We start from the raw sequence: 17,242 nt of genomic DNA, 5'->3' as shown, positions 1-17,242 counted from the left end.
ATATATTATATTAAATATAAATAATATATAAATATAATAATATGATATATAATATATATATATATAAATACATATATATAATCCTTTGTTTTGATTATTCCTTTCCTCTTCCCTCACTTCCTTAGAGTTCTAGGATGTCACATGTAGATCAACATTAAATCATATTTTTGTAACACAAAAAAAGTTACTTTTTTTGTTCTTGAGATAAAAAAACTGATCAGGGATTAAACATTATCTTCAGGTACAGGAAGGCTTTTGTTACGGAGACGATGGTTGCCAGTTCTTGTCCATCTTCAGGACAGAAGAGAAATAGACTTAAATGTAGCATAAGTACTGTATGAATGACAAAAAAGAATGATAGAAAAAAAAGAATGATAGAATCTCCAACCCTAAGAGAGACTAAACATGAAGAATGTTCTTAATTTACCTAGAATAGCTGTGTATATGTGTTCCCAGCCAAAGGAAGGGGATTAAGTTTTTCCTATGCATAATGAAAATGTTATTTATTTTTAACATTTAAAATTTTTATTTTATATTGTTGTATAGTTGTTTTACAATGTTGTGTTAGTTTCAGGGGTACAGCCAAGTGATTCAGTTGCACATTTATATATATATATATATATATATATATATATATAGTTTTAGATTTTTTTCCAAAATAGGTTTTTATAGACTATTGAGTAGAGTTCCATGTGCAATACAGTAGGTCCATATTGATTATTTTATATATAGTAGTGTGTTAATCCAAAACTCCTAATTTATCTTTCCCCCTTCGACCCTTCCCCTTTGGCAACCTTAAGTTGTTTGTTTTTCAGTCTGTTTTTAAAATTAATTCATTTGTATCATTTTTTAAGATTCCATATAGAAGTGGTATCATGATATTTCTCTTTCTCTGCCTGACTTCACTTAGTATAATAATTTCTAGGTCCATGCATTTTGCTGCAAATGGCAATTTTTCATTCTTTTTTATGTATTTATTTACCATATCTTCTTTATTCATTCCTCTGTGGATGGACATTTAGATTGCTTTGTTGTCTTGGCTATTGTAAACAGTGCATAAAGAACATTGGGATGCATATATGCTTTTGAACCATGTTTTTTCCCAGATACATGCCCAGGAGTGGGATTGCTGGTTCATATAGTTGCTATTTTTAGTTTTTTTAGGGAACCTCCTTACTGTTGCCCACAGTGGCTGTACCAGTTTACATTCCCACCAACAATATAGGAAGGTTTTACTCCATACCCTCTCCAGCATTTATTATTTGTAGACTTCTTGATGATAACCATTCTGACTGGTGTGAGATGACATATCATTGTTTTGATTTGCGTTTCTCTAACAATTAATGATGTTGAGCATCTTTTCATGTGCCTCTTGGCCATCAGTGTGTCTTCTTTAGAGAAATATCTGTTTAGCTCTTCTGCCCATTTTTTGACTGAGTTCTTTGTTTTTTTTAATATTGAGCTATATGAGCTATTTGTAAACTTTGGAGATTATCATTTGCAAATATTTTCTCCCATTTTTTCTGTTGTCTTTTCATTTTCTTTATTGGTTTCCATTGTTGTGCAGAAGCTTTTAAGTTTAATTAGGTCCCATTTGTTTATTTTCATTCTCTAGGAGGTGGATAAAAAAGATGTCACTGTGATTTATGTCAAAGAATGTTTTGCCTATGTTTTCCTCAAAGAGTTTTATAATACCTAGTCTTATGTTTAGGTCTTTAATCCATTTTTAGTTGATCTTTGTGTATGGTGTTAGAGAATATTCTAATTTCATTCATTAACATGTAGTTGTCCAATTTTCCCAGCACTGCTTGCTGAAGAGACTGTCTTTTCTTCCATTGTATACTCTTGCCTCCTTTGTTGTAGGTAAATTTGCCATAGGTGTGTGGGTTTATTTTTGGGCTTTCTATCCTGTTCTGTTGATCTGTATTTCTGTTACTGTTCCAGTACCATACTTTTTAAAATGACTGTAGCTTTGTAGTATAGTTTCAAATCAGGCAGCCTGATTCTTCTAACTTTGTTTTTCTTTCTCAGGATTGCTTTAGCTATTTGGGGTCTTTTGTGTTTGCATATGAATTGTGAATTTTTTTTTGTCTAATTCTGTGAAAAATATCATTGGTAATTTGATAGGGATTACAGTCAATCTAGATTGGCTTTTGACAGTATTGATTCTTCCAATTTAATAACATGTTATATTTTTCTATTTGTCGATATCATCTTTGATTTCTTTCCATCAGTGCCATATGCTTTTCAGTATAGGTCTTTTATCTCTTTAGCTAGATTTGTTCCTAGGTATTTTGTTTTATTTTGATATAGTGGTAAATGAGAATGTTTCCTTATTTGAGTATTGCTACCCAGCTTTCCTTTGATTTCCATTTTCACGAAATACCTTCCCCCTCACTTTCAGTCTGTATGTGTTCCTAGATTTGAAGTGGGTCTCTTGTTAACAGCATATATACTGGTTTTGATTTTGTATCCACTTAGCCATTCTGTGTCTTTTGGTTGGAGTATTTAATTCATTTTCATCAAAGCTAGTTATTGATATGTGTGTTCTTATTGCTATTTTGTTATTTTGGGATTTGTTTTTGCAGGTCTTTTTTCTTGCATTGGTCTTTTGTTCTCTTGTGACTTGAGGACTATCTTGAGTGTTAGATTTAGATTTTGTGTGTGTGTGTGTGTGTATCTGTTGGTTTTTGGTTTGCAGCTACCATGAGGTTTTGATATAGTAGTCTATAATCATACAAGATTGTGTTAGATTCCTGGTCTCTTACTTTCAAATGTGTTTCCAATAACCTGCATTTATATTCTTGAAATATGTGTGCGGATGATTTCCAACCTTTCCTGTATGTTTACCTTTACCAGTGAGCTTCCCCGTTTGTAATTTTCTTGTTTCTAGTTGTGGCCTTATCTTTTCCACCTAGAGAAGTTCCTTTAGCATTTGTTGTAAAGCTGGGTTGGTTTTGCAGAATTCTCTTTTAGCTTTTGTTTGTCTGTAAAGCTTTTGATTTTTCTGTGAATGAGAGCCTTGCTGTGTATTCTTGGTTGCATGCTTTTCTCTTTCATCACTTTAAATATTTCATGCCATTCCTTTCTGGCTTGCACAGTTTCTACTGAAAAATCAGTTGATAACTTTAGGGGATTCCCTTAGATGTTATTTTTTGCTTTGACTTGTTGATTTTAACATTTTCTCTTTGTCTTCAATTTTTGTTAATTTGATTTATGTCTGTCTTGGCATAATCCTCCTTGGGTTTATCTTGTATGGGACTATCTGTACTTTCTGGACTTGAGTGAGTCTTTCCTTTCCCATGTTAAAGATGTTTTCAGTTATTATCTCTTCATATACTTTCTCAGGCCCTTTCTCTTTCTCTTCTCCTTCTATAATGCGAATGTTGATGTGTTTAATGTCCCAGAGATCTCTTAGACTGTTCTCATTTCTTTGCATTCTTTTCTCTTTTTGTTCTGTGGCAGTGATTTCCACCAGTCTGTCTTCCAATTCACTTATCCCTTCCTCTGCCTCAGTTATTCTGCTGTTGATTCCTTCTGGTATATTTTTTGCTTAAGTCATTGTATTGTTTAGCTGTTTGTTCTTTAAATTTTCTGCCTGTTTGTTAAACATTTCTTATATCTTCTCATTCTGTGCCTCCATTCTTTTTCTGAGATCTTGTATCATCTTTATTATACTTATTCTGAATTCTTTTTCAGGCATATTGCCCATCTATACTTTACTTAGTTGTTCTGGGGTTTTATCTTTCTTTTTTTTCAACCAAATTTGTCTCCCATCTCATTTTGTCTAGCTTTCTGTGTCTGTGGGCTCTTTTCCATAGGCTGCAGGATTGTAGTTCTTACTTATGGTGTCTGTCCCCTAGTGAGTGAGGTTGGTTCTGAGGCTTGTTCAGGCTTCCTGGTATGAGGGACTGATCTCTGTCCACTGATGGTGGAGCTGGATCTTGTCCCTCTAGTGGCTGGGTCATGTCAAATGGTGCATCTACAGGTGACTGTGGGCTTAGAAGGACTTTAGGCGGCCTGTCTGTTGACAGGTGGGGCTGTGTTCCTGCCCTTCTGGTTGTTTGGCCTGAGGCTTTTCAGCACTAGAGCCTGCAGGCTGTTGGATGGGGCCAGATCTTAGTGCCAAAATGACAGCCTTCAAGAGAGCTCACACCAATGAATATTCCCAAGGGGCCTCCACCACCAGTGTCCTTGACCCTGCACTGGGCCATAGCCAACCTCCACCAACCCCAGGATGCCGTCCAAATCCTGTAGATAGGTCTGGCTCAGGCTCCTGTGGAGTCATTGCTTTGCCCTGGGTCAGAGAAGAGTCTCCTTTTTCCAGACCTGTAGAGTTCTTGCACTCGAGCCCCACTGGTCTTCAAAGCCAAATGCTCTAGGAGCTCCTCCTCTTGATCCCAGACCACCAGGCTGGGTGGTCTGACATGAGTTTAAGAACTCTCACTCTTGTGGGAGAACCTCTGTGGCATAATTATTTTCCAATTTGTGGGTCACCCAACTAACAGGATTTGATTATATTGCAAAAGCGCCCCTCCTATCTTGCTGTGGCTCCTTCTTTGTCTTTAGATGTAGAGTATCTTTTTTGGTAGGTTCCAGGTTTTTTTGGTGATGATTGTTCATCAGTTGTGATTTTGGTGTTTTCGTGAGAGAAGGTGAGCTCAAGTCCTTCTATTCTGCCGTCATATCTCCAGTCCCTCAAGAAGATTCTAATGAGTCCTTTTCTAACCTCACAATCCTGTGATTCTTTTTTCCCTAAATATTTTAACTATAGGATGGGGTGGGAGGTAGGAGGGGGGTTGAGGATGGGGGACACATGTACACCCATGGCTGATTCATTTGAATGTATGGCAAAAACCACTACAATACTGTAAAGTAATTAGCCCCCAATTAAAATAAATAAATAAAATTTTAAAAAAAGATCAAGGTGTGTACCTTGCTTGAGCTATAGTCTTCTGTTTTCATGTTGTCATTCCTGGTTTTATAATAACTGATGCCTCTTATAAACACATCAGAAAGGATCTTGGTTTGGCACGGCCATCTACTATTTCTAACAACTTATAAACCTTTCCTCTTTACAAAAGTGTATCAGTTCAGTCAGTTGACTTGCTCAGTCATGTCCAACTCTTTGCAACCCCATGGATTGCAGCACTCCAGGCTTCCCTGTCCATCACCAACTCCTGGAGCTTGCTATAGTAGTAAATAATAAGGTAGCCATAACTTTCGTTTGCATTCCAGCAAAAATAAATAGCCTGAATAAATTCACCTTATTCCCACACAGGTTTTGAAAAATTACTACGTTTTAGAGTTAAACAGTGCCAAGTGTTAAGATTTTGCATTAAATTGTTGTTTTGAAAGAATTTGATAGTATAATTATGGCCTTTATAGTCAATCATATAGAAAATCATCTTAATTAAACAAAAACTGAAAGAAAAGAAACATTTTGATTTTTATTTCATAGGAATAAGAGGAAGAGTAGCTCAAAATAGATGCAGGATGCAGGCATCTGTAGAAATAAAAAAAAGAAAAATTCTCAAAAACTTAGACTTGTCTTTTGCCTACGGTGAATGTATTTATTTTCATGATTTCACCCATCAGTGCCGGAGAAGGCAATGGCAACCCACTCCAGTACTCTTGCCTGGAAAATCCCATGGACGGAGGAGCCTGGTGGGCTGTAGTCCATGGGGTTGCTAGGAGTCGGACAGGACTGAGCGACTTCACTTTCACTTTTCACTTTCATGCATTGGAGAAGGAAATGGCATCTCACTCCAGTGTTCTTGCCTGGAGAATCCCAGGGACGAGGGAGCCTGGTGGGCTGCTGTCTCGGGGGTTGCACAGAGTCGGACACAACTGAAGCGACTTAGCAGCAACAGCAGCAGCAGCACCCATCAGTAGTTCATTTATTTCAATTGTAGCAATTGCCTGCCAGTCTTCTCTATTAGTAACTGACACTGAAGGGGTCCAATGAAAGTGAGAAATGGTTCTGCTCCTGCAAGTTATAATTTAGCAATGTATGTACAAATAGTACAAAATACAGTGTTACACTATTTGTAGAAGTATCTCAGTGAGCTTCATGGAAAAGATGATATTTCAGATGGAACTTGATGGATGTGGATAGCCAGCACAGAGAGAATTGTAACCAATACCCCAAAGCAGAAAAGCATTTGGTTTAGTCAGAGAAGGATGAGTCATAGTTAAGCTAGGAAAAGAAACAAGCAGGTAGAATCCTGGAGCCAGAATCCGTGGGTAAAAATCTCAGTACTGAAGCCTATTATCTGTGTTCTTTGACAAGTGACTTGAACTCTGTAAAATGGGGATAATACTTTATCTGTAAAATGGGGATAATATTTTTACCTTCTTTACAAAGAAGAATAAGTGTAACTACCTAGAATAGTGCTGGGCACATAGTGCGTACTATGTAAGTGTTAGAAGGCGAGAGAGTGGAGAATCTTCCCTGGAAGCCACTGAGCATTTGTGACCAAGAGGGTAAAAGACAGAAGAGTTATGCTTTGAGAAGATGATCTTGGTGGTAGTGTGCATAACTGATCATCAGAAAGACATTACTTAAAAGACAGAGGTCTGGGAAGGGGAAATGAGGACTTGGACTGGGGCATTGACTGCAGGAATGAAAAAGAAAAGATGGATGCAAGAGATGATATAAGGTCCCCATGACACATGTACTAACTTTTACAACTCTTGATAGTATCTTTGTATTTGAAACAGGAGTCATTTGGAAATAGGTCTAGTAACCAAGGTGGGAGGTTTTTGGTTCTATAAAGAAAAAGATGAATTTTAAAAGTAATTAGATGGATTTTGTCTGACTTCCTAAAATGATACTAAAGCCCATTTCAAAAGAAATTTGCTAGAAAACAAAAAATGTACAGTACATTTATCAGTGGAATAGACATATAATTTTCCCCACAGTAAGGGAAAATCCTCACTTAGTTGTATGAATGTTAGTGTCCTTAATCAGTAATATTGCATATACTAACTTTTTAGTGAAAACATTTAATAAAGTTTAAATTCTATGAGGCCACCATCACTGTGATACCAAAACCAAAGACAATGCACAAAAAAGAAAACTACAAGCCACTATCACTGATGAACATAAATGCAAAATTCCTCAACAAAATTGTAGAAAACAGAATTCAGCAACACATCAAAAAGCTCATACACCATGATCAAGTTGGGTTTATTCCAGGGGTGCAAGGATTCTTCAATATATGGAAATCAATTAATGTGATACACCATATTAATAAATTGAAAGATAAAAACCATATGATCATCTCAGTAAATGCAGAAAAAGCCTTTGACAAAATTCAGCACCTATTTATGATTAAAACTCTTCAAAAAATGGGCATAGAAAGAACCTACCTCAACATAGTAAAGGCCATATATGCTAAGCCTAAAGCAAATATTCTCAATGGTGAAAAACTGAAAGCATTCCCTCTAAGATCAGGAACAAGACAAGGCTGTCCACTCTCACCAATAGTATTCAACATGGTTCTGGACGTCCTACAGCAGTCGAGAAGAAAAGAGAAATAAAAGAAATCCAGGTCGGAAAAGAAGTAAAGCTGTCACTGTTTCCAGATGACATGATACTGTACGAAGAGAACCCAAAAGATAGTATCAGAAAATTACTAGAGCTAATCAGTGAATTTAGCAGTTGTAGGATACAAAATCAATACACAGAAATCACTTGCATTTCTATATACTAACAATGAAAAATCAGAAAGCAATTAAGGAATCAATCCCATTCACCATTGCAACAAAAAGAATTAGATATCTAGGAATAAACTTACCTAAGAAGACGAACTGTACACAGAAAAATCTAGGAATAAACTTAACTAAGACGATAAGATGGCATAAACAGATGGAGAGATGTTCCATGTTCCTGGGTAAGAAGAATCAATATTGTGAAAATGACTATACTACCAAATGCAATCTACAGATTCAATGTGATCCCTATCAATTTACCAATGACATTTTTCACAGAACTAGAACAAAAAATTTCAAAATTCATATGGAAACACAAAAGACCTCGAATAGTCAAGGCAGTCTGGAGAAAGAAGAATGGAACTGGAGGAATCAAACTTCCTGACTTCAGATTTTGCTACAAAGCTACAGTTATCAAGACAGTATGGTACTGGCACAAAAACAGAAATACAGACCAATAGAACAAGATAGAAAGCCCAGAAATAAACCCATGTACCTATGGATACCTTATTTTTGACAAATTAGGCAAGAATATACAATGGGGCAAAGAAATCCTCTTCAATAAATGGTGCTGGGAAAACTGGACCACTACATGTAAAAGAATGAAATTGGAACACTTCCTAATGCCACACACAAAGATCAACTCAAAATGAATTAAAGACCTAAATGTTAAGACCAGAAACTATAAAACTCTTAGAGGAACACATAGGCAGAACACTTGATGACATAAATCAAAGCAAGATCCTCTATGACCTACCTCTTGTTGCTCCTGCTGCTAAGTCACTTCAATCGTGTCCAACTCTGTGTGACCCCAGAGACAGCAGCCCACCAGGCTCTTCCGTCCCTGGAGTAATGGAAATAAAAACAAAAGTAAACAAGTGGGACCTGATTAAACTGACAAGCTTTTGCACAGCAAAGGAAACTATAAACAAGGTGAAAAGACAACCCTCAGAACAGGAGAAAATAATAGCAAGGGAAACAACTGACAAAGGATTAATTTCCAAAATATAAAAGTAGCTCATACAACTCAATACTAGAAAAACAACCCAATAAAAAGTGGGAAAAAGACGTAAACAGACATTTATCCAAAAAAAACATACAGATGGCTAATGAACATATGAAAAGACACTCAACATCGCTCATTGTTCAGTTCAGTTCAGTTGCTCAGTCGTGTCCGACTCTCGGCGACCCCATGAATCACAGCACGCCAGGCCTCCCTGTCCATCACCAACTCCCGGAGTTCACTCAGACTCACATCCATCAAGTCAGTGGTGCCATCCAGCCATCTCATCCTCTGTCATCCCCTTCTCCTCCTGCCCCCAATCCCTCCCAGCATCAGAGTCTTTTCCAATGAGTCAACTCTTCACATGAGGTGGCCAGAGTACTGGAGTTTCAGCTTTAGCATCATTCCTTCCAAAGAAATCCCAGGGCTGATCTCCTTCAGAATGGACTGGTTGGATCTCCTTGCAGTCCAAGGGACTCTCAAGAGTCTTCTCCAACACCACAGTTCAAAAGCATCAATTCTTTGGTGCTCAGCCTTCTTCACAATCCAACTCTCACATCCATACATGACCACAGGGAAAACCATAGCCTTGATTAGATGGACCTCTGTTGGCAAAGTAATGTCTCTGCTCTTAAATATGCTATCTAGGTAGGTCATAAGTTTCCTTCCAAGGAGTAAGTGTCTTTTAATTTCATGACTGCAGTCACCATCTGCAGTGATTTTGGAGCCCCAAAAAATAAAGTCTGACACTGTTTCCCCATCTATTTCCCATGAAGTGATGGGACCAGATGCCATGATCTTCGTTTTCTGAATGTTGAGCTGTAAGCCAACTTTTCACTCTCCACTGTCATTTTCATCAAGAGGCTTTTTAGTTCCTCTTCACTTTCTGCCATAAGGGTGGTGTCATCTGTGTATCTGAGGTTATTGATATTTCTCCCGGCAATCTTGATTCCAGTTTGTGTTTCTTCCAGTCCAGCGTTTCTCATGATGTACTCTGCATATAAGTTAAATAAGCAGGGTGACAATATACAGCCTTGATGAACTCCTTTTCCTATTTGGAACCAGTCTGTTGTTCATGTCCAGTTCTAACTTTTGCTTCCTGACTTGAATACAGATTTCCCAAGAGGCAGGTCAGATGGTCTGGTATTCCCATCTCTTGAAGAATTTTCCACAGATTATTGTGATCCACACAGTCAAAGGCTTTGGCATAGTCAATAAAGCAGAAATAGATGTTTTTCTGGAACTCTCTTGCTTTTTCCATGATCCAGCGGATGTTAGCAATTTGATCTCTGGTTCCTCTGCCTTTTCTATAACCAGCTTGAACATCAGGAAGTTCACGGTTCACATATTGCTGAAGCCTGGCTTGGAGAATTTTGAGCATTACTTTACTAGTGTGTGAGATGAGTGCAATTGTGCGATCGTTTGAGCATTCTTTGGCATTGCCTTTCTTTGGGGTTGGAATGAAAACTGACCTTTTCCAGTCCTGTGGCCACTGCTGAATTTTCCAAATTTGCTGGCATATTGAGTGCAGCACTTTCACAGCAGCATCTTTCAGGATTTGAAAGAGCTCAACTGGAATTCCATCACCTCCACTAGCTTTGTTCGTAGTGATGCTTTCTAAGGCCCACTTGACTTCACATTCCAGGATGTCTGGCTCGAGGTGAGTGATCACACCATCGTGATTATCTGGGTCGTGAAGATCTTTTTTGTACAGTTCTTCTGTGTATTCTTGCCATCTCTTCTGAATATCTTCTGCTTCTGTTAGGTCCATACCATTTCTGTCCTTTACTGAGCCCATCTTTGCATGAAATGTTCCCCTTGGTATCTCTAATTTTCTTGAAGATATCTCTAGTCTTTCCCATTCTGTTGTTTTCCTCTATTTCTTTGCATTGATTGTTGAGGAAGGCTTTTTTATCTCTCCTTGCTATTCTTTGGAACTCTGCATTCAGATGTTTATATCTTTCCTTTTCTCCTTTGCTTTTTGCTTCTCTTCTTTTCACAGCTATTTGTAAGGCCTCCTCAGACAGCCATTTTGCTTTTTTGCATTTCTTTTCCATGGGGATGGTCTTGATCCCTGTCTCCTGTACAATGTCACAAACCTCATTCCATAGTTCATCAGGCACTCTGTCAGATCTAGTCCCTTAAATCTATTTCTCACTTCCACTGTATAATCATAAGGGATTTGATTTAGGTCATACCTGAATGGTCTAGTGGTTTTCCCTACTTTCTTCAATTTAAATCTGAAAATGGTAATAAGGAGTTCATGATCTGAGCCACAGTCAGTTCCCGGTCTTGTTTTTCTTGACTGTATAGAGCTTCTCCATCTTTGGCTGCAAAGAATATAATCAATCTGATTTCCGTGTTGACCATCTGGTGATGTCCATGTATGGAGTCTTCTCTTGTGTTGTTGGAGGAGGGTGTTTGTTGTGACCAGTGCATTCTCTTGGCAAAACTCTATTAGTCTTTGCCCTGCTTCATTCCGTATCCCAAGGCCAAATTTGCCTGTTACTCCAGGTGATTCTTGACTTCCTACTTTTGCATTCCAGTCCCCTATTATGAAAAGGACATCTTATTTGGGTGTTAGTTCTAAAAGGTCTTGTAGGTCTTCATAGAACTGTTCAACTTCAGCTTTTCAGCATTACTGGTTGGGGCATAAACTTGGATTACCGTGATATTGAATGGTTTGCCTTGGAAACGAACAGAGATCATTCTTTGAGATTGCATCCAAGTACTGCATTTTGGACTCTTCTGTTGACCATGATGGCTACTCCATTTCTTCTGAGGGATTCCTGCCTGCAGTAGTAGATATAATGGTCATCTGAGTTAAATTCACCCATTCCAGTCCATTTGAGTTCACTGATTCCTAGAATGTCGACATTCACTCTTGCCATCTCTTGTTTGACCACTTCCAATTTGCCTTGATTCATGGACCTGACATTCCAGGTTCCTATGCAATATTGCTCTTTACAGCATCAGACCTTGCTTCTATCACCAGTCACATCCACAGCTGGGTATTGTTTTTGCTCTGGCTCCATCCCTTCATTCTTTCTGAAGTTATTTCTCCACTGATTTCCAGTAGCATATTGGGCACCTACTGACCTGGGGAGTTCCTCTTTCAGTATCCTGTCATTTTGCCTTTTCATACTGTTCATTGTTAGAGAAATGCAAATCAAAACTACAGTGAGATATCACCTCACACTGGTCAGAATGGCCATCATTGAAAGGTCTACAAACAGTGAATGCTGGAGAGGGTGTGGAGAAAAGGGAACCCTCTTGCACTGTTGGTGGGAATGTAAATTGATACAGCCACTATGGAAGATGGTATGGACATTTCTTTAAAAACTAGGAATAAAACCACTATGTGACCCAGCAATCACCCAACTAGGCATACAACCTAAGGAAACCAAAATTGAAAGAGACACATGTATCCTATTGTTCATTGCAGCACTATTTACAATAGCTAGAACATGGAAGCAACTTAGATGTCCATCGACAGATGAATGGATGAAGAAGTTGTGGTATATATATACAATGGAATATTACTCAGCCATAAAAAGGATTGCATTGAGTAAGTTCTGATGAGGTGGATGAATCTGGAATCTATTATACAGACTAAAGTGAGTCAGAAAGAGAAAGATGAATACTATATTCTAATACACATATATGAAATCTAGAAAAATGGTGCTGAAGAATTTACTTACAGGACAACAGTGGAGAAACAGACGAAGAGAATAGACTTATGGGCTTGGGGAGAGGGAAGGAGAGGGTGAGATGTAAGGAAAAAGTAACATGGAAACTTACATTACCATATGTAAAATAGGTAGCCAACGGAATTTGCTGTATGACTCAGGAAACTCAAACAGGGGCTCTGTATCAACCTAGAGGGGTGGCAAGGGGAGGGAGATGAGAGGGAGCTTCAAAAGCAAGGGGATATATGTATACCTATGGCTGATTCATATTGAGGTTTGACAGAAAACAACAAAATTCTGTAAAGCAATTATCCTTCAATAAAAAATAAATTAAAAAAAAGTTTAAAAATAAGTCTTAATTTATAATTTTTTGCAGACATTCTTATGAATTAAGGTAAAAGTACTCACAGGATAAGGACTAAAATTTGGCCTTTTATTTATTTTCTGGTAATATATGTTCCTCTTGGATGTCGCCAAAATTTGTTGATTTTCTTTCTGTTAATATTTGTTTTTATATTCTTTTTAAAATATACCAGCTACTTAAAATGGAAAAAGGGAGGGAGAGTGTTCAAGCCAGGGTTTGTCAACTTTAGTGACTACTAAAGCTGGGGCTTTTATTACACTTAGGTAATCTGAAAGGTTTTGCACAGCTATTCAAAAGAGCATTCTTACACTGCTATTTTTCTATATTCTATTGCAATCCTGATAACAGTGGATTTATTATGGGTCTCCTTACCATATTGTTTGCCTTTATGCATTTCACTAAATATTGCCCCATGTTCTAATTCTATGAGCTTTCTCACTTTACACCTGCCCTGGAATGATAATAAAGTGCCAAAAGCTTTTCTAGGAGAATTTCACATGAAGCATGGAACATTATGTTTTACTAAAGACATCCTTTTCAGATATATGAACCACAATGCAAATTTTTAAGGTGAAATTACTAGAAATGTTTCCAAGATAAGCATACAACTTATAAATCTTTAAAAAATTATCAGTTAACGAATACATAATAGGATATACATTTTCACAGTAACCCACGAAATAGAATGATTAGTAATGTGCATTCTTGTGACTGGAGACTATTCTGGACTACAGTAGGAGTGGGGTTTCTTTCCACCAGATATGTCCAAGGATCTCAACATCTGTTTTCACTTCCATAGTGAAAAAAGGTTTGAAACAATGTGATATCCTAAAAATGAAACAGAACTCCTTGATGAATAAAGAGCAGAAATCTTGATGTAAGTCTTTGTGAACCGTGGTTTCTTCCTTTGGTTGAAAAGAGAAGACAGTAGAAAAAACTTTCAGTATCAGTTTAACCAAAAGCATCAAGACTTCCACTGGAGATAACGGAAGGAACTGGGTTCTCTTTGTCAATTCTAGTATAGAATTTTCTTTTGATACTTGTTACCTAAGCCTCATTTGCAAGAAAACATAGAAAAAATCATGTAGCAGCAAAAATGCCAGTAATTGTTTTTGAAACATAATTGCTTCTCAGTTTAAGGTTAACCATTTGCTACCTATGCTGCTGCTGCTGCTAAGTTGCTTCAGTTATGTCCGACTCTGTGTGACCCCAGAGACAGCAGCCCACCAGGCTCCCCCGTCCCTGGGATTCTCCAGGCAAGAACACTGGAGTGGGATGCCATTTCCTTCTCCAACGCATGAAAGTGAAAAGTGAAAGTGAAGTCTCTCAGTCGTGTCCGACTCTCAGCGACCCCATGGACTGCAGTCCACCAGGCTCCTCCATCCATGGGATTTTCCAGGCAAGAGTACCAGAGTGGGTTGCCATTGCCTTCTCCGATTTGCTACCTATATCTTCTCCCAAATCCAAATATGGGTTTTTCCAAGCCCAGAAGTGGGAAATTGAGAAGCAAGAGACAGATCCAAGCTGTTAATCTTTCAGTATAACATCAGGCCAGTGAAAATGGAATGGGATGGAACCCATGAGGGCACATTGCAAATTCCTATATAAATCATCAAAGGAAACATATGAACATCCAAAGTATAAGACTGAATTCTCAGCCCTGGTTACCATTCTCTCCTTGAATATTCACAAAATTCCAAAGTAACTCGGGGTTATAAACAAAAAATTACCTGATCTGACTGGCTAGCTTTCATTTCTTAGCTGTGACATCTTAGTCTGTTTGGGCTGATAAAAAAAATACCATAGACTAGGTGGCTTATAAACAATAGAAGTTTATTTCTCACACTTCTCAAGACTGGGAAGTTCAGGATCAGGTTATCAGCAGATTTTGTGTCCAATGAGAACCTGCTTCTTAGCTCATCACTGGCTGCCTTTTCTGTCTTCACATGGTCAGGAGGAGTAAGGGTTTTTTTGGGGTCTCTTTTATAAGGGTACTAATCCCATTCATGAAAGCTCTGCCCTCATGACCTAATCATCTCTCAAAGGCCCCAGCTTCAGATGCTACCACATTGAGGGAATAGGTTTCAACAGTTAAATTTGGGGGGAACACAAATACTCATTCTGTAGTACATGATGTTACCTTGTAGCTACTCTGGGCAGTATAACTTGTACTAGTCCAAAAAACAGAAATAAAAACCTCACTTTTTTCAGGGACATTTTTGGCAAATGAAAGCAGAAACTTTAATGTCTGTTGGAAATGGCAATAAAAACTTCAAAACTCATTGAAATAATACAGTTTGTTACTCTGTACATTCTACTGACTGTCCTTCTTAAGCCATTGCTTTGAAAGGAATTTCAGCAGTAACTGGTCACACAGTTATGCCAAGCATTTAAGTTGGGCTGAGGGCCTTCAAGCAAATAAGACTTCTGATAGAAAACAGAGTTCCCTGCATTATAGGTGTTTAATATAACTAGTTGGCATGCAGTATAACTTCCTGTAGGATATTGATTATTGATGAATATGGGTGCACTTTCTAAATTGTGAAGCATGACCAAACATGTCTCATTTAGGATTATCCCATTCCCACTGACTGATACAGTGGTATTCATTCATTCAGCAAATGTTTACCAACTACATAGTATATACCAACTAATTTTATAAGTACTTGAAAAGCACTAATGACTAAAACACACAATTTTATACATAACCATGTAAATAAAGCATAACTTAAAAGTGGATTAATTAATAAAGACCTTCTGAAAGTGCTATTCTGAGGAGAAGAAAGCAGGCTCTTGAAATAGAGTGTGAGGAAGATTGAGTTGTGGATAGGGAAAAAGGAGAAACGTCTTAAAATAGGTTAGTCAGTCAGGAAGGGTCAACCTGAGGATCTGATAGCTGAACAGAGCCGTGGGTGTTGAGAAGTTTGCCGTAAATTCCAAGTGGAGAGAACAAGTATTGTGAAAATTCCAGGTGATAGGAACAAGCCTGACTTAGTCAAGAAATGACAGGCAGGCCAGGTCATAAAGTAAGTAAAGCTCCTTGGAACTTGTAATCTTACAGTCACAGAATGATAAATGACTGAGAGAAGATAAGAAATGCTAAAATCTTTTATGAATTTTTATTTTTATGTGTCCCTTCATAGCTGAAGAGACAAGATGAACCATTTTGAAGAACAAGAATTATCTTCACTGTTTTACAACTTTCCCTTAGTGTCCTAAGAAATCTTTATCTTTGAATATCATACCTCCATTCCGCTTCCTTTGACTATGCAGAAATATTCTCCCCAGCGGTTACTTTTTGATAAAATTTACACAGGAACTGAAGATTATTTCTTATATGCCTTTTCGTTATAATCTTATCAGAGGAAATGGAGGAGAGGAAAATGCGGACAAAATCCATACTATAGTAATTATGTGTTTGAAGTAAATTCTGCCTTTGTTTTAATAGATTCAGGCCATTTGTGTTCCGTCAGGTCTATGTCACTTACTATGTGGATTTGGACAGGTTATGTAACGAACGTAACTTGAACTCTGATTTCCTCATACATAATGTGTGGAGGTAACTACTCTTCATCTTCGGTTGTGAGGATTACATGAGGTCATGCACACAGTGTGTTCATAATAGTACTGGGCACATAGAATAGCTCATGTTTACTGTTATCATGTATTTGTGAACATCTTCATTGCTTCCAGTCACCTCCCAGTAAACGTTTGCTGTAAATTTTTCAAGGAACACCAGTAAACTTTTATGTTGGCTTTCCCCCTAACTCATGCCGCTGATCACATGTCTTTCTATTTGGTGTCCAGCTGAAAGAAATTGTATATTTATGAGACCATCTACGCTAGGAACCAGTGCTTTGTTAGAAACCTAGTATTAATTCAGGCTCCTGTCAAGCTCCTGACAAAGCTACACATACTGTGTAACTATGCCAAGGATTCCAGAGCATAGGTGAAAATGTGTGAGTACGTAGCCCTTGATCTCCTGAGATGCATTTGGCAAGTATCCAGTCATTCGTTTCTGTCTAATTAATGACATTCCTGGCATACAGGGATCATATAACACAGAATGCGTTCATACTCTGCCTGGGAAAGCCGACTCTGTTCTGTACCTGCAAAAAAAAAATTTTTTTTGGCAATGTCTTTTTGCTTCTTTATTATGACATTTTGAATACAATTGTTCTCCTTTTCTTTCTTTCCTTTCCCTCCCTCTCTCCCTCTTCCTCTTTTTTTAATTTTTTCCCCTTCCTCCTCTCCCATCCTCCCCTGACCCCCTCCTATCTTCCCACATCTTCCTTCCCTCTCTCTTTCTTTTCTAGTAAAAGGAGAATAGCAGAACCTTTGTTCAGTTGAAGGTGATGGTATAATAGGAAGAGACTAACATCATCATCTGAATTGATTCAAAGTTTTCTTGAAACTCAAGAATGGTTTGCTTCAGTGAAGTTAACATTATCATGGTCCTTTGGCAAGACT

Source organism: Bubalus kerabau, chromosome 17, assembly GCF_029407905.1.
Source record: "Bubalus kerabau isolate K-KA32 ecotype Philippines breed swamp buffalo chromosome 17, PCC_UOA_SB_1v2, whole genome shotgun sequence".
NCBI classification, from domain to species: Eukaryota; Metazoa; Chordata; class Mammalia; order Artiodactyla; family Bovidae; genus Bubalus; species Bubalus kerabau.
Note: the sequence above shows the minus strand (reverse complement) of the source record.